The sequence below is a fragment of the Equus asinus genome, chromosome 11 (assembly GCF_041296235.1).
Source record: "Equus asinus isolate D_3611 breed Donkey chromosome 11, EquAss-T2T_v2, whole genome shotgun sequence".
NCBI lineage: Eukaryota > Metazoa > Chordata > Mammalia > Perissodactyla > Equidae > Equus > Equus asinus.
Window position 1 is genome coordinate 24,454,580 of NC_091800.1, and position 18,842 is coordinate 24,473,421.

An 18,842-nucleotide genomic window follows, 5' to 3' on the forward strand; every position below is an offset into this window, starting at 1 on the left:
CTGTTTGGCAATACAACGACACTCCAGATGTACATTTCCCTAAATTAAAACCATCTATTTACAGACATACAAAGGGAAAATAAACCTCACTCGGCTGCAGACTTCTTAGTAGCTACTCTCTCCTTTGATAGGACCCAGGCTCCCCTCTCTGTTTATGGCTGACGATAGGCGCAGTTGGCGGAGTGGCTGCCTCCACAGTCCTGAGGAGCGTGAGGCGGAGGCCATGCCAGAGCACATGGGACTTTTCCTTCTCCTTGTTCTTCCCTGTGCTTTGGCCCTCGCAGAGCACCCTATGAACAAGGAGCAGACCCCTTTTCCTCACATCACTTGCAATAGGGGCAAGTCTTCAGTATTACGAGAAGCCCGAACCCAACATTTCTTATCATCTCCCTCTGAGGTACTCTCCCATCTATCATTTCCACATCTGAAAATCCCAGGCTGGGGCCCTTGACACTATGTTTCTCTCAGGAAATATCTCTTCCCTTATATTTTCACTTCTTGACTCCTTGAAAAGTGATAGAATTTGGCTCAGCGTTTCACTTCAGGAACGTGAGAGCGGTATAGCAGTTCTGCGTTTGAAGTGAAGTATTAGAGTTGAAGAGGTGGAAAGCATGTTGATGGTGGAGCCTAAATATTTAAAAAGAGTACTTGACAACGAGGTTCTTTCTATTAAATGCTAGGAATTACTTTTCTCGCCTTCATCCTTTTCTTTCACTGCTTTGGTATTATTTTTCAGTGTTTTCACACACACACACATGAGGGACTGGGGTAGGGCACATGTGGGAGGATGTTATGGGCCAGCCTGGAATTGGTGCACACATTTCCACATCCATCCTAATAAGAGGCTGAGGAATGTAGTCTAATCACAAGCCCTGAGAGATCCAGCCAGGCTCTGCCCCAGGAAAAGTGCTGGAGCAAAGCTAGACAGCTCGCTAAGTGATATTTACTGCCGGCGACTGTGCCCACACTGGGCCAGAGGCGGGAAATACGAGGTGAAGTGAAACTGACAGTTTAGATCACTTCCTCTCAGGGCGTGTAACACAGCATGGTGGGGAATTCCTGCTAGTGGCGTGAACAGAGCTGAGAGAGTAGCAAGCCGGGGAACGCCTGTCCTCTGGGCTTAGGGAAGGTTTCACAGCCGGGTTGCGTTGGAGTGAGTCTGCAAAGGGTGAGTGCAGTGTTGTGAGGAGGGTAAAGGGATGGCGAGGATGAGTGAAGGAAGCCGCTGAGCTGGGAAAGGAGTGGCAAGCGTCCAATGCAAATGGGGGGTAGGGTGGGGCCATAGAGTGCTTTACAAAGATTGTGGTGGAAATGGGCTGTTGAGCATAGATGGTGGGGAATTACCCAGGGAACATGTCTTTGCTGAAGGTTGAGGTTCAGGGGAGCGACATGATTGGATCCATGTCATAGGCAGCAGGTTGTGGTGGTGTGTGGAAGATGGAGGGAACGGGGGAAACAGTGAGAGGCAGGGAGCCAGGTGAGGAACCTGCTCCCACATCCTGGGCAAGAGGTGTCAGAGCAGGTGTCCAGGAGGAGGTGGCTCAAGACTTCTCAAGGGGCTTGTTGGCCGATTGGATGTGGCAGGTGAGGGCCTTGGCCCTTTGATTCTCTCTCTATTTATGCTCTTAAAATTGATCATACCTTATTAGTTATTTCACTATTAATGAGTAAAAAAAGAAATGATTTTACATTTTTTGAAAACTATTGTCCCATTTTTACAGATGAATAAATCAAGGCACAGAGAAGTTACAGGACTTGGCCAAGGAGAGATACAGGTGGTGGAACAGAGATTCAAACTCAGGTAGTTTGGTTCCAGAAAAGTCTCCTTATTCACTCACCATGTATTTATTGAACACTTTTCTCCATTCTTGACTTTTCTGAATTTCTCCTTCTACTGAATCCAAGGGCTTTTATTTTATGTAACAAATAGATACTGGGCTGCTACTGTGTGGCAGTTTCTGGATTAATTTACTTCTGGTAAATTGTATTAATGTTGTATAGTACAAGCTTAAAAACAAGCTCTTGAAAATATGCCCATGCTCTGAAAAAAACCAGGCAAGGAATCTTCTGGGCATTCATTTAATTTGCCTTGTGCCTTCTGTCAGGATCTTCTGGTTGTCGATGCATGTGGGGAACCAAGTATACTTGCCACCAGTAGAGGGAGGAGCCAGAAGAGGTAAAAATCAGGCTTTTAGATGATGGAGTTAGAGTCTATGTAAATTCCAAAAGCTGGTTTCTTCCAGAACCTTGGGCCCGTGGAATTCATATTTGTAAAGCTGGGCATGCAAAATGATGTTATAGGAAGGTTCTCTTTGACCAAATCTGCATCATCCTTGCTCTGCTTCAAAATTACCTGATGTCTGCCATCTCATCTGAATGCTGGTCCTTTATGACAGAATATCTCCAAGCAATTATAATTGGTGATTTTCTTCTATTTCAGCTGTCAGCACGTTCTATTGTTGTTTTAACTGTGTCTCTGTCTTTAGATAATAAAAGCACAGAATGAAGGGACTGGGTATCTGTGGCCACATCTGTAATATGAGTTCTCTGTTCCCTGAGAACATTCAGCAAGTACTGGTGATAAATGTTCTGTACTTGGGGAAAACAGGTTCTTCCTACTATACTTTGAGGTATTTATCTCCATTTCATGGATGACAACTTCAACTTCCAAAGTCAGGAAATTCTCCTGGAGCACCAAGTGAAAGAAAGTGATGCTACAGGAGTGTTCCTCACCCAGCCTGTCCAACAATGATGATGCCTAATTTACCATTTAGCTTTGCAGCCTCTTACTCATCTAGTAGTTTCCCAAGTTGCCTTGGGTGATCCTTTCTATAGCTGGAGATGGAACTCCTATTAACAACTCCTAGGAACTCGTAGTAACAACTATTCAGCATCTTAATTTCTAGATTCCAATTTCCAGTGGGGTAAGTTGACTCTAACTTTTACCAACATATTTGGCCTCTAATACAGCAAAACTCTCAGAGAAAACTTTTCTATCCTCCCTTCCCCCTCAAAAGAATCAATAACATTTAAGGAAATGATAACATTATACTAGCTGCAATTATTATGAACTTTCACATCTTCTGATTTAAGCTAAAATTCCTCAAAATGTTAAATGACTAAAATGCTAGTGAGTATCTGGCCTCATTCCTCATTCTTGGTGCATCCATCTCTGAGTCTCACTTGTTCCAACCCAAGGTGCCCGCTGAATTTGGGTTTCCTCCAAATGATTTGATATCGTGGCTGGGTGAGTTACTCTTCAGCTTGAGTCAGGGGGGAAGAATATTAACACAGGCCACCTGGTAGATTACCCCTTGGCAAACTCTGACTGCAGTGGACCAAATGGTATACTAGTGATATAAAAGTGTCATGGCACTTCTGTGGTGCGTGATGGAAACTGAGGGGTCATTCCTTCTCATCCTATAACTGGCCCCCATAGAAACACAATCATATTAATTCTGGAGAAGAACAAGGAGTGCCAGACTGTCCTCCACTGGGAAAGTGCTAATTTGTGCAGCTGAAGACTGCCAGTTTCAGGGTGGTGATTGACAGCTCTAAGCAGGAACAGTTTATCCAGAGGTGCAGGGCAGAGAAGACTATGAATCACTTACTTTCATAAAGCACTTAACTGTTTACACAGATCCAGGGAGGGGATTACACGGCAGGCGTCCAGGGAAGGAGGTTGAACAGCTAGAATGATCCCTTATTGCAGATCAAAGAAAGGAGGCCCAGACAATGGACTTGCTTCAAGTGGCTTGTCTGAGGCCACAACTAGGGAGAGGTGGCAAATCAGGGATGATGGTCCAGGCTTTCAAATGCAATGGGATCTAATCTATCTATGAGGGTCTCCAGGACTGGCTGCCATGTGTTCCTATAGGAAAGTGTCCTTGAACACTTCTGAGTGTGACAGGCTCCGTGGAAGAAAATGCCCATGACTTAGTTAGGTCACACATGTCATTGTTGAAGAAAATGTGCTTCAAAATTCCCATTGCTCCTCCTCCTTTGAGATGGAAACATGCTGAGGGAGATGAGGGAAGGTGTGAAGTGAGCACCCCAGGAGAGTCAATCACCAGGCTAAACTAAGGCAGATATGCAAATAGAATTCCAGTATGTTTGATTTCCATGTGAGATGCCCGGCTGCATTTTTCCATCACTCCTTATGGGCCTCTAAGGAGCTGTGAAAAGCACCTGGTCTCTAAGGACCAATATTCTGAAGTAAGCAGCTGGGAAAAATCCTTTAATATGTCTTGAAATGAACTCATGATTGGACCAGAAATATATCTTCACTCAACATGAGCACGTCAATAAGCCAAAAAGCAGAAGTGCTTCCAAAGCACTTCAAGTGGGTATTTGATTAACATCTCACAGCCCACGGCAGCTCCAAAGCGCATTTGGAAATTCTCTGCGTCCAAGTTGAACAGAAACCCATGTGCCAGGCAAAACACGGGAGTGGGTCTCTGAACCAAAGCCGGAGCTTATGGCTTTACAAGGAGAATTTGCAGCAGGGGGCGGCAACTTCTGAAAAACAGGGAGTGGGTAGCTTTGTGATCCTTATTCTGGCAGGAACAGTGACAGCAGAGCCCTAGGGGGCCTGGCGATGCCCCCACATGTATTCCCTTGGGCACAGTATGGGCCATTGTGGGAAGGGGCCTATGGCGGGGATCAGGGAGACAGCTGGAGGGGATGGGTCTGGGTCTGTGGGCACCTACAAAGTGTCTGTTACTGGTGCAAATGTCAGATTACAAACCTCAGCTCACCAGTACATCTCCAGCATCTTGTGTTGAATTTGGTGGCTCCCTATCTTCTTTCTTTTTTGTCTTCCTGCCACCTGTTTGTGGAAGACACTATTAGCTGTCAACTCATCAGCTACACCTTCCATTTTCTTTTGCTTACAGGACCACAGTGTATTCACCCTTTTCTGAGAGGCTCCCAGTAAGGGAGGCTAGGCCCTTCCCCACACTAGGGACAGAAACCTTAGTGGTGTCAGGGAATCATAGTGATCTCCCTCCATTACTAATAAACGAGAGAGTAGAATGATTACAATGTGGAGTGAGAGGGTTTGGAGACCAGTTAGGCCAGAGGGGGTCATATGTGGAAGGCACAGATGGCATGGCTTGGAAAGGTAGGTTAGATTCAACTTACAGTATGCTCTGAATGAGAGGTCAAGAAGTTTAGATTTTGTTCAGTGTTTGGGTTTAGAGAGTTTATTTGGGAGGTGATCACAGGGGAAATAGGGGAAGAAGTGGAGGAGTGAGACAGAGAAGGGAGAGAAGCCAATGAAGCGTTTGTTAGTGGGTGATTTACTGCTGTGGGCACCTGGGGCTCAGTCCTGCGGGCCCTCTGAGAAACCGAGGAGCACACTTTACTTGACCTACTGAGGGATGAGGAGACTGAGCCATTCAACCAGTGACTCCTGGTCCACACTGGCTAAGGGCTACTCCAGGGGTGTCTACTTTTCCCAACCTCTGAGTTATACTTTTTGTAGAACAAGCTCTCTTGATGCTAGGGAAAACTTTCAGGAACAAAAGAGGAGAGAGAGTCCTTTAAGGTGAAGAATTGTCCCGGGAACTGTACCCCATAGCTACAGGTAAAATTGGGGGGGGGTGAGGGAATGTGGGTCCAGGGAATCAATAGCATCCCCTACATTCAGTAATTAGTGGGAAACACATAAAATTTTTTAATTGCTAAAGACATGATTAGATATTTCTTTGAAAAGACTTTTTTTCTGGAGACAGTGTATATGATAGGTAAAAGTTCACATTTTATTCAAAAGACATTTTTTGAGTCCTGTGCAATATGACAAGAGTATGGTAAAGAATAAATCTGTTGCCCTCAAGAAGCTCACTGTCTGGGAACTGGGGCTATTGCTGTCAGAAGATGAGGAATCTATGCTGCTGGTCAAGTGACATAATAAGTAAGTTCAAGCTGTGGCAGGGGATGGTAGAAAGGAGAAAATGGATGTGAGAGACACTGCAGAGATAAAATGAAGAGCTCTCGGTAGCTAGTTGGATGAAAGAGTTGAGAGTGGGGAAGGGTTCATAGATGACTGAAGTTTTGACAATGGCTATTTGAGAGTATCATGCTGTCAGAACAGAATCTTGCATGTTAGGGAGAAGAGCTATGTTGGAAGATGGTATCAAGGTTGGGAAAATGATCACCATGGATGACATCCATACAGGTCTGATTTCCAGCAGCCATTTATTAACAAACATTTTTTAGGGAGTCTAAGTCTACTGTGTCACAGGAATCATGCTGGTCACTGTATTGAAGTCTAGTTACAAAGACCAATGAAAAATGGCTTATGTCTTCAAGGGGCTTATGGACTCTGTGAAGGAGGTGGACATCCAGGTATGCTAGGAGCTCATGGGTAGACCTCTAGGGGAAGGAAGGAATGCTAAGGAAGGCATGAGATGACATTTGTGTGAAGGTTCTTTTGGGCAGATAACATACTTTTGTTGCAGAAGGCAATCCCTATGTATATAAATAGAACTATAGTTTGGATATATATGTGAAGGACTGACCAAATGTTAAAGGATATTAATGTCTTACGGAATCTTAAAGTGTGTAATGGACATGACATCAAATTTAAAATTTCTGTGACGACTAATAAAAAATCTTAACATCAAAACCATCTATTTCTTATCCTTATCTTTTCAGAGTGCCTGGGGATCCTGGGGGTCCCCAAGACCTTTCTGGAGGTCTGTGAGTCAAAACTATTCTGGTAGTAATATTAAGATGGTATCTGCCTTTTCACTTTCATTCTTTCACTGCTGTATGGTGGAGTTTTCCAGAACCTAAATGATGTGTGATGATATCATTTCTGCAGTGTAAAATGTACTTTTTTATTGTATTTGAAACATTTCTTTTTTATTTCTAATTAATTTCTAAGGTGCTATATATACAATATGGTAAATATTGATTGGTATAACCCACATAAACAAAAGCTCTTTGGGATTCTCAATAATTAGTAAGAGTGTATAGAAGTCCTAGGATCAACAAGTATTAGGACCACTGCTTTATAGATATTTATTGATTTGATTTGGAAAAATGCCCAAGGAACTTGCATTAAGGAATGTAGGCAGAAATATCCCAATTAGTTGGATGAGGAAACCAAGGCAGAAAATCAGAGAATGATTGATTGATTGATTGATGATGCCTAGGATAGATGAAAAGATGGATGGCCTGGGAATTCATTTGAAGAAAACCGGTTTTGGGTACTGTATTAGTCAGGGTTCTCTACAGAAACAGAACCATTGGAATGAGAGAGAGACAGGGAGAAAGAGAAAGAGAGAGACAGAGAGAGAGGCAGATTTATTATAAGGAATTGGCTCATGCAATTATGGAGGCTGAGAAGTCCAAGATCTGTAGTCAGCAAGCTGGGGACCCAGGAAAACCAATGGTATGGTTCCAGTCCAAAGGAGAAGAAGATCAAGGTCCCAGCTCAAAGACAGGCAGAGAGAGAGAGACAGAGAGAATTCTCCTTCCTTGAGTCTTTTTGTTCTATTCAAGCCTTCAATGGATTGGATGAGGCCCACCCACATTGGGGAGGGCAATCTGGTTTACTCAGTCTACTGATTCAAATGTTAATCTCATGCAGAAATACCCTCACAGACACATACAGAATAATGTTTAAGCAAATTTATGGGCACCCTGTGGCCTAGTCAAATTGACACATAAAATTAACCACCACAGGGTGCTAACTCTGGGTGGGGGAAATGGAGACCCATCAGTAAGAAAATGGAGGACCTGGAGCGCAGAGGAAGACAAAGTACTGCACTTCCGGACTCCCTGGCTGTTCTCTGCCTAACCACAGGCCCTCACTGCTCCCTCAGCATGCCCGCAGATTCCATTTCCACGAGATCAAGCAAATGCCTTCTCATCCTCCTTTCTGCTTTTTGTCTCATCTCATCTTTGCAGGAATCGTTTTGGGCAAGGACCAAAGCTAATTCTACTTTCTGGACTGAGTTTACTTCATCTCAGCAACCATGAAGCATCAAGATGGTGTTCTCTCCCTACCTCCAACCCATATAAGGGCTGCACCCACATCCTTATAGAGGCAAAGAACACATATATTTCTCCAGCAATGTAGTAAATGTTAAAGCTTGTTTTATGAGGAAATCCTTAACTGTAATCTGATTCCCACATGATAACATATTGCAAATTACTAGTAAATGCTCTTTTCACTAATCTGCAAACTGATTCTTGCTCTCAACAAGTGAGTCATTAGTAGAAAAGAAAATGACCCTTCACATTTGGGAATGCCGTTAAATCCAGGTTTTAAATCAAAAAGTCCTTGATGACATTCATTTGGTGGGCTCAGCTCATGAATCCACACAGAGCAATAATCTGTGGTGCAAAAACCACTACTTGTGAATGATGCAGACAGAATTGTTCTTTACCCTCAGGACACACAGCTAGGTCGTACGGTCCTGGGTGGCCCAGAGGTGCTCAGAGTTCCCACCATTGCTGTAAACCCAAGTCTACCATCTCAAAGACACTGACCACCTAGTCCTTCTGCTAGCTGTCTGTCAAAATTTACCAAGGGCTCAGGCTTTTTCAGGGAGGGGTTTGTTACCATTAACAGGTAAACTCACAGTTGATGTATTAAAGGCAATGTGTAGTGATCTTCAAATTGTGTTCCATAGACCACACTAGATCTAGAAGGTGAGGAAAAAGTGTTTCATGGTAACATAACTTTTAAAAACTTTCTTTGGAGAGTCAGAATAATAACATTTTAAAAGTTTTGAAAAGACCTTCCACGAAGATGGCTATTTAGCTTACACGAATTTGATTAGGTGGCAGATACTGTAGGCCGGCTCACTCACCTTCCACTCCAACACCCGTTACAGTGTGCATGCCTCTGTTTTCTGAGAATTACATTTCCCAGGACTCCCTTGAAGGTCAGATGCAGACCTAGATGACCTAGATGCAACCTATCAGAAGCACGTCCATGGGACATGTGGTAGAGGAAGCGAGCTTGAAAGGGGAAAATTGCATCTCTTGACAAGCGCAGTGCTGCAAGTGTCTGGTTTTCTTGAGGGGGCTATGGAGAAGTGCCTGGTATCCACCCTCAAGTGCCATAGGTGCCAAGTGGCAGGCGATGGCAATAATGGTGTTTCTGCCAGAAAAGCGTGCAGTGTGGTTGGGCATTGTTCTCTGTCTCTTATTGGCCCTGGCTGCATTGTTTTCGGTTGAGTAACATACAAGTCTGGCCTCCCAGGGTATAATAATAATAATTAGTAATAATAATAATGATAAATTATCTTGCTACTTAAGCTAGCTAGAGGGAATCCAGATTGCAACTAAACCCTGACTATTACAACTACAGAAACAATTAGATATTTAAGGATATCCCATAAAACTAGTTGCTGGAGGAATCCAAGTTTGGAAATACTTGTTCTTTAAAAAGAGGACTTGGGGAAATTCCAAACTTATTCCAAGGGAATATAAACTCTAAGGGTGGACGTTTCAGGTACTGTGCCGGGCAATGTCTGTCATGAGCGTGGAGGACAGAGGCTGTATATGCACCATGTTATTTGCTATCTCTGGACCAGAAACTTTTAAGGTATTTCCCAAGTCTACAATTTCATGAAAACATTGGCTGGACTAAGCATATGTTCTTTATCTCACATCCTGCTAGGTCCTCATGAGGTATTCCAAGGAAGTAAAGGGCTTGACTTCCCATTGGGACTAACAAGAGGCTAGAGATTTATGTATGAAATCACCAGGGAATGCAAAATCATATAAAACTAAGTGTTACATTTTGAGGTTTAATATATCTAACTTATTAAACACATAAATCAAAAAGCGATTTTTCCATTATCTAGGATTTCTTTCTCTCAATTAGAGCTCTTTAGCCAAATTGGGTCCATAGGTATGTTTTGTTTTTCCCACACAGGGTTTAGTTTAAGTGAATTAGTTGACAACATTTTCAAAACTGGGAGATTTTTACCTTAAAACTTAAAAGAGCTGGCAACTAAAGGCAGAGATTATGTTATTCTCTGATATGAAGACTGGTTTTTGTCTGTTTGTTTATTTTTTAGGGCCTAGAATTATTCTTCACAAGGTACACTATCTGGCTGGTTTTCTAAGTTCCCCAAATGCATCTATGTCCTTAAAAGAAGCTTGTTAAATTACTAGAAGGTGACTTACCTGATTTTCCATACCTGTGGGATGGGAAGAAGAAAGAGGAAGCAGCAGCAGACAGAGGAAGTCAGGCATGGAGATGGGGAATTTGAATTTGTCATTTGGTCTTTCTGGGAGCAACGTGCCCAGCTGGTAAAAGGCAGGGCTGGAAATACAACACGGGTGTTCTGACTGCCAGTGCAGCGTTCTGTATCCTTTATCCTGCCCCTTCTAAGGAAAGTGAAAACATACTGTTTACTACATGGGAGGGGAAAGGTCCAAAGGGTGACAGCAGGTCGATGGAAAGGTGGAGGTTGCATAGACTAAAGCTCCCTCCTTATCCAAAACTTTGTGACACCTCATTGTTTCTTACGGACATCTTCAATCAGACTTCTAACTCTGTTAGGTAACAACAGGAAGAGACTACTTTAAAGAATGGATTATGGGCTTGAATAAAAAATGGTTTCCTAAAAGAAGAAATTATTTGCTTGATTGCCACACGTAAAAATCTGGTAGAGTCCTGGTAGCCCCGTGGTTGCAAACTCTAATGCTTTCAGGAGCCAGGAAATACAACAGGTCAGTTGTATGTCTATTGGGTGCTGTGGTGACTGTGGGAAACTCCAGTTCATTTATCCTGTCTCAAAGGGAAGCCACAACTTAGCTTCAGCTTACCATTGATAGGTGAGAATGTGAATGTGGCACAATATTGGCCAAGATTCAAAATGTTCAAGAGAAGATGGAAATCTGGATTTTTATGTGAAATGTCCAGAGTAACAAAGATACAAATAAAATCTGTAAGCCACCAATTTGTAACCTCTGTTCAGAATCTTCACTCGATTAGGCTACTTATGAACAAACATAGAAATAGCAGAGAACTTCCCTTAACAAAATGTCTACTAACTGTAGATAAAATGTTAAAAATAATGCTTAAATATATAGTTAAGCTTTTGAAGAGTTAGATAAATCCCTAGAGTAGTGAGCGTACGAGCTGACAATGTGCCGCTCCTGGATTTGGGGATGTTTCCAGTCTTAGAAACTAAAGGGTTTCTGCTCAATTGTTTGCTTTTAATTTAATGTTTTAAATTATGGTAAAATATAAATAACATAATATTTACCATCGTAACCATTTTTAAATGTGTAATTCAGGAGTGTTAAGTAGTTTCACAGTGTTGTGCAACCATCACCATTATCTATCTCTAGAACTTATTCATCAACCCAAACTGAAAGTCTACAGCCATTAAACAATGACTCCCCATTCCCTCCTCTTTCACTCTATCCCCTAGCCCCTGGCAACCACCATTCTACTCTATGGATCTATGAATTTGACTACTTTATGTATCTCATATAAGTAGAATCATACAGTATTTGTCCTTTTGTGACTGGCTTATTTCACTTAGCATAATGTCTTCAAGGCTCATCCACCTTGTAGCATGTGTCAGAATTTCCTATATTTTTAAGAATGCATAGTATTCATATATGTGTGTGTGTGTGTGTGTATCATATTTTGTTTATCCATTCATTCATCAATGGACACTTGGGTTGTTCCCACCTTTTGGCTATTGTGAATATTGCTGTTATGAATGAATATGTGTGTGCAAATATCACTTCAACTCCTTGCTTTCAACTCTTTTGGGTATATAGCTAGAAGTGGAATTGCTGGATCAAATGGTAATTCTATTTTTAATTTTTGAGGAACTGCCATACTGTTTTTCACAGTGGCTGCACCATTTTATACTCCCACCAGCAGTGCACAGGGGTCCCAGTTTGTCCACGGCCATGCAAACACTTATTGTTTTCTGTATTTTGCTTTACTTTGTTTTATAATAGCCACCTTAAGGGATGTGAAGTGAAGAGGCTTGAGTTTTAATGACCATTTAGGAATAGGAATTGAGATCTTGGGCCCACAAAAGGCTCAAAACCTCCTCTACAGGTAATATTCTTTTTTTTTTTTTTAAGATTTTATTTTTTTCCTTTTTCTCCCCAAAGGCCCCCAGTACATAGTTGTATGTTCTTTGTTGTGGGTCCTTCTAGTTGTGGCATGTGGGACGCTGCCTCAGCGTGGTTTGATGAGCAGTGCCGTGTCCGCGCTCAGGATTCAAACCAATGAAACACTGGGCCGCCTGCAGCGGAGCACGCGAACTTAACCACTCGGTCACGGGACCAGCCCCTACAGGTAATATTCTTAAATGGCTAATCCCTCATTAAAAGGGAGAACTATAAAAAAAAATCTACCCATCAGCATAAGGATATGCCAAAGAAAACTGTCTACTTCAATCTGGACTCTGGTTGGAAAAATGTTCCCTAAGATACAGAAACCCTGAAGCTAAGAAATCAGTTAAAAAGCATACCCAAACCAGTAATAGAACTGGGATACTTGGCAATTCAATGAAAAACCTCTTTTCGGGGCTATAGCATTCACCAAGGATCACAGATCACTTCCACAGATAAAGCTCAGCTGAAGATACACACAAAATGCAAATTTGAGTCAAAAACTCAAAACACGTAATGATACAATCCACCATAAACAGAAGTCAATTGACCAAATAATTAACTTGATTTGATACTCCAGATATGCAGATAATACAACTCCCAGATAGAGGTTATAAAATAAGTATGGTCAAAATGACTAGGAACTTAGAAAGGAATCAAAAACATAAAAAAAGAACAAGGCCCTTGGGGAAAAAAGGCTGATGTGAAAAAGAATTTCTATAAATGAAAAGCCTAGTCACTGAAATTAAAAACGCAATTGACAGATTAAATAGTCACTGAAACAAAGCCAGAGAGAAATTTAATGCATGGCAAGATATATGTGATATATCCAGATCATAACGCAGAGAAAAGACAGATGAAAATTATGAAAAAGAGAGTAATGGCGGAGTGGAATGTTTGGACGCTCTCCTGCCAACAGCAATTATAAACTCTGGGAAAAGTGAACAAGCAACTGAGAGGTGAACAAAAGCTGGCAGGAGCTGGTGAGGATTTGATCCTTACTGAGTGAGATGCACATTTATATGGTTTTTCCCCTTAGGGTACTCCCATGTCCATCAGAGAGTGGCAGCTGGAGGTGAAGCAAAAAGTGGCAGAAAGGACTGAGGAATCAGAAGATGGAGTTTGGGTCTGCCAGAGAGGCCTAAAATTGAGGGGAGGGGCTTCCAGAAAGGAGGAAGCCACATAGATAGCCCCAAAATCTGTGTTGAAACGCCACTCAAATCATTGGCAGATCCCTAGACTACCCATGCATGGGATGAGACTCCAAGATGCCCAGGGAGAAAGCAACAGGTAGAAAGCCAAAAGAACTGAGCAAGGTTTCAACAGTTGCCTATTACAGACATAGTTTGGAATTCAAGCCCTGCCACGTTAAACAGATTTGAAAAAAGCTTTAAGCTTTTAAAATTAAAACCCAGAAGCTATGCCTTAAGACTTCAGACTAGAGGATTCAACCTAGGCTAGCAGCAAAATTGTAATAGAATCACCGTAACAAAGCCTAAAATCAAGCTTCATAAAATCAAGGTTATCTGTCAGTAAATTAACTGTCAAAAAGTCAACACTTTTCAGAGAAAAATGAATCCAGAGTCTCTACAAAGTGTCATCCACAACATCTACTATCAAACAAAAATTTGCTAGTCATTCAAACACACAGAGAAAAGTGACACATAGTCAAGAGAAAAGTCAATCATAGAAAGAGACCCATAGACCAACTAGATGTTGAAATTAAGACAGGTTTTTAACATAATTATGGTAAATGTGTTAATGAACTTACAGTAAAGCACGGATATAATGGGTGAAGAGATGGGGAATTGTCAGGAGTGATAGGTAAATTGTAAAAAGAATCAAATTTAAATACTAGAACTGAAAAACACACTATTTGAAAAAAATTCATTTTCTGGGATTGACAAAATATTGAATACAACAAAAGAAAGGAGTAATGACCTTGAACACAGGTCAATAGAGATCATCTAAGCTGAAGGATAGAGAGAAAGAGATTATTTTAAATGAGCAGAGCCTCACTGAGCTGTGGCACTGTCTCAAGAAGACTAACTCACGTGAGAAAGAGAGGAGAGACAAAATGGGGATGGAAAAATATTGCAACTATATTGGTTGAAAGTTTTCTAAATTTTATTCAAAACAGCAACCCACACATCCATGAAACTCAGCAAACTGCAAGCAGGGTAAGTGCAAATAAACATGACCTAACCACATTATAGTCAAATTGCTGAAAATCAAAGCAGAAGAGCAAATCTCAAAAGCATCAAAAGAAAGAAAACACAAGATATTAGGGAGAATAATTATATGAGTGATGGGTACTTCTCATAAAAAATGAGGCTAGAAGACGTAGAACTATATCTTTAAAGTGATGAAAGAAAAAATTGCCAATCCAAAATTCTATACACAGCAAAAATATTTTTTTTAAATGCAAGTGAAATGAAGACATGTTTAGATAAACAAAGGGTGAGGGAATTTGTGGCCAGCAGACCCACACTATGAGAAATTCTCAGAGATGTTTTTCAGGCTAAAGAAAAATAACACCAGATAGAAATTCAGAGCTACAGGGAGAAATGAAGAACATCAAAAATTGTAAATATTTTGGGCTGGCCCAGTGGTGCAGCAGTTAAGTTTGCACCTTCCACTTCTGCAGCCCGGGGTCCACCAGTTTGGATCCTGGGTGCAGACCTACGCACCACTTATCAAGCCTTGTTGTGGCAGACGTCCCACATATAAAACAGAGGAAGATAGGCACGGATGTTAGCTCAGGGCCAGTCTTCCTCAGCAAAAAGAAGAGGATTGGTGGCAGATGTTAGCTCAGGGCTAATCTTCCTCAAAAAAGAGTATGAAAAAAATTGTAAATATTTGAGTAAATACAAAAGATATAGAAGACTGTCAAAATTAACATCTGTCCTTCAAAACACATCATTAGGAAAATAAAAGCAAGTCATGGGATAGTAGAAAGTGTTTGCCCCCTTGGGACCTGCTGCCACCGTTTTCACTGACACCACTCTGGAGAGATTGCCTGGAGCTGGGTGCTAGGAACAGTGAGAAGAAAAACAATGGGAGATTTTCTCTCCAGAGCTTCCTTTTGCTCTTTAAGCCAGCGTTAAGGGTGTCTCCTGGAGCTCTCTCTGTGCATCCTGGTTCCCACATCTAGGTTTCAGGCTGCCTCGTGTTCAGGCCAGGGGACACAGGAGGAAAAACGTGAAACTCACCACCAGTTCAGTGGTACTTTGAACTCTGGTCTTATTTCTCAATCTATCCACTACTTTTCAGAGTCCTCAGATAGCTGGTCCAGGTTTTGGAGCTGCATTCAGTGAGACAGACAGGTTGGATAGAGTGTGCTCAACCATTGTTGGAGGAGGTCATCGAGAGGGGGTGACCATCCATGGACACATGACCTGGACTTGGGTAATCAGAGGCTCCTTACACTCTTCCCTGTCCTTGGATTGTACATTTTGCCCACTATTCCCATGCTAGGAGCCACTTCAAGGGTGCAGCCTTGAAACAGTAATCTGTTATTGAGACCATCTGAACAGTATATGTGACTGAACACCATTAAGGCCTCTATATAAACCCTTAGGATTCTGGTGGTTGGGTGTGGAGACTTCCTTGTTTTTGTATCTGTGCAAGACAAGCCTCACGTGTAAATGCTCTTGCTTATTAAAACTGCTACCTACCAATCTGGAGTGGTCTGCCTCTTTCTCTGCTCTCTCCTTGCCCTCTGTGTTTGGGGGCCAGTGTTGAATTTTACCTTGGGAACTCCCAAGGTTTTTTGAACCAATGTCCATCTTACCCAGAATCAAAAACCATGACTTAAGTTTTGAGCATGTTAAGCCTGAGCTACTTGTTGTACGTCTAGGTGGCAATATGTGTCTGGAATCTAGAAGCAAGATTTGGGCTAAAAATAAACATTTAAGTCTTCAATGTATAGGAGCTTCCAGTCACAGGCCTGGAGGAGAGCAAACAGGAAGAGCGCGTACAATCAGCAAAATGGACAGAGAAGAGAAGCCTGGGGACCATCAACATGGAAGAAGTGAGGACAGGAAGAGGGGCCAGAACATAGGGGTCAGACAGGCTGAAGGAAAACCAGGATGCTGGGGTCAAGTCTCCACCAGCTCTCTCCTGGACTGCGTGCGTACCGGTGCATATCAGAGTGTTTCCAGTGTTCCCAGTTCTTTGTGTATCAGCCCCTGCGTCAGAATCACCTGGGGGGAGCGGTGATAAATGCGTGCTTTCTCAGGCCATACTCCAAACTGATTCGATTAGAATCATAAGTGGCAGGGCCTGCCTGCCTGCGTTTTTAACTAGCTTTCCAGGGATTTCTTATGAACAGTTAAGAGAACCACTGCCCTAGGCCTAAAGAGTGTGGAAACACCCCTGAGCCTGTCACTCGCATAAAGAGAAGGTGGTGAACAAGTGGAAAGGAAAGAGAAAAGGAGGAGAAGGAAGAGCTAAAAAGGGAAAAAAAGAGATTCCCAAAGTTTGGTGAGTGATATGGAAGGAGGAGAAGGAGGAAAGAGACCATTTATCTTCATTATTCCAGACCTGAGGCAGACACTCTTGGAGCAGCTGCATTGAGTTCATCTTGAGAGCTTTGTGTTTGAAGCCCATTAAGAGCCCAACACAAGCCTACGAGGCCCCAGGATGACTGACGGGACAGTAAGCCTTGGGTGGAGTGCAGCCAAGCAGTGTAAGGGATATGGTGATGAACATGATGGGTGATGAGCAATTCGGCTGACACTGTCCTTCTTTAAACAGCATCCACTGGTAAGGGAGTCCTGTAACTTTTACATGACTCAACCAACCTAGGTTAACTGGTGCATTTTATGCCAAATCCAGTAGTCATGTTTTATGCTGTGCTGCTCTAGCCAAACAACATCTGTTTGGATAAGGGGATGAATCTTGCTGAGATGCAAACTCACACACACCCCTTTCTCCCCCAGCCTCCCTACTAAACAGTAAATTTAAGAAATCTCTTAAAAATGTCCAAAAGCTAATGTCAATAGAAACCACACTAGATGAAAGGAAATTCGTCACCCAAAGTGCTTGGAGAAGAAGCACTTGACCTCTTTTCCATCTCCTAAGGATCAGCGCAATGCCAAGTTTTCTTGGCCTTCACTTATTTTCTTCCCAACCTTGATTCTTCCCTGTGAGTGACTCAAACAGTGACTGGGTCTCTTTGTATTCCAAGCTCCCAGCACAGGGCCTGGCACACACTAGGAGTTCAACGTTTGTTAAACTTAGTGCGCTTAACTTCGAGTCTAGCATCAATTTGACGTGCATTCTTGCTAATGTCTTCTACATTTCTTTTTCCTTCATTCCAAATTTCTCCTATTCTTCTTTTTATTCCTTTCTTCTCATTCCCCTTTTTTGTCTGTTTTCCTCTCTCCTCCAGTGCCCAGTTATTGCCAGAAGAGGATAAAGTTGGGAACCAGAGTGTGAAGAAAGTGAATTCCTCCATCTCTCTTCTTTCATTTTTGGTCCCCTCTCTGCATCCTCTGGGATTCTCCTCCTTCATCCCAAGCCCTCTATGTTGAAACACTAACATGGAGAATGCAGTGTCATTCAAGTAATAGAAATAAAAGCTATTTCTCATTTCTTATTAATCTCGTCTTTAGTGATTCTTAGTTTTGAGTAAAAAACTCCTCTACAGCCCAAAACACAACTTCATACCAAGATGCAGCATGATCCATTTAATATACCTAAGCTTTCAGTATTCGTAATTAGGGAATGCACTAACATTATAAAGAATTGTTATATGTTCATCCACATTTGGCAGATGGTCTGATGTCCTGAGAACTCAAGAGATTTGACCAAAGTCTCCTCCATAAGATAAATTTGCCAGATCTTCTATTGAATAATGAACAAATGCTTATGGAGAACAACTGTGCCAGAAATTACTGAGATTATGGGTTCACATATACGTACTTTAAGTAACACTTAAAGACGTTTGATTTACTTGAGTCCCTTATTCTTTTGACTCACTGTCCTCTCATCAGCAGTTCACATGTTCTGAATAATCTAGGCCCTTGGGCCATCTGGAGATTTGCTGGTTGATAGCAACCACTCCTGGCACTAGAAGGGGGAGGATGAAAATTCAGGTCAGCATATTTTCCTTTCTGAAAGTGTTACTGCTCCAGGTTCGTTTTTGCCCACTGCCTAGAAAGCCATACACCGAGACGACGAGATTGCAGAGAGAGAGAGTTTAATCACAAGGCAGCCATGCGAGGAAGCGAGAGTCTCAAATCCGCTTCCCTGAAAATAGGGACTCAGGTATATTTATGGGATAGGGGGCAAGGTGGTCTGAAATGTGGAGACAGATGATTGGAGGTGAGGAGAGGTAATTGATGATCCGCGCAAGTGTAGTCAGACTTCACTCCTCTTCACAGGACGCGTGCTCACAAAATGGTGGCATTAGCATGATCTGAGGGTGGAGTTTTTAGCCTCTTGATGTCAAAAGGTTGCCTATAAGACATCTGTGCAGGTCCAGTTGATGAGTTGGTGATCTCAATCAGCCTGAAGTGGACAAGGAGTTCTAATTCCTGACAAACAGCTCACACACCCATTACCATGGTGACCCAGGCTCCAGGGAGATGTTATCTACAGGAGCCTAGTGGGAGTCAGACAGCATGTTGCCTAAGCAGCACAGTTTACAATGGACAGGTTAAAGAGCTAAAGGCTATAATCAGTAATTGCAAAAAGGAAAAAAAATTTAGTTCCTAGCTACT

At 42.2% G+C, this 18,842-nt stretch overlaps 2 long non-coding RNA genes across 3 annotated transcripts; both read left to right on the top strand.

Annotated features, from left to right (window-relative positions):
* Positions 1-1,022: 1,022 nt before the first annotated feature.
* LOC139046618 (uncharacterized) lies at positions 1,023-17,718 on the top strand. Of its 2 annotated transcripts, none has more exons than XR_011506890.1 (3): positions 1,023-1,168; positions 1,722-1,801; positions 7,918-8,185. It is a non-coding gene; the product is annotated as an uncharacterized lncRNA (long non-coding RNA). The 2 variants fall into 2 exon arrangements; XR_011506889.1 differs by lacking the exon at positions 7,918-8,185 and adding an exon at positions 17,510-17,718 and having other exon boundaries at positions 1,024-1,168.
* Positions 11,951-15,792, top strand: LOC139046619 (uncharacterized). Its single transcript, XR_011506891.1, has 3 exons — positions 11,951-12,055; positions 12,157-12,298; positions 15,388-15,792. It is a non-coding gene; the product is annotated as an uncharacterized lncRNA (long non-coding RNA).
* Positions 17,719-18,842: the final 1,124 nt, after the last annotated feature.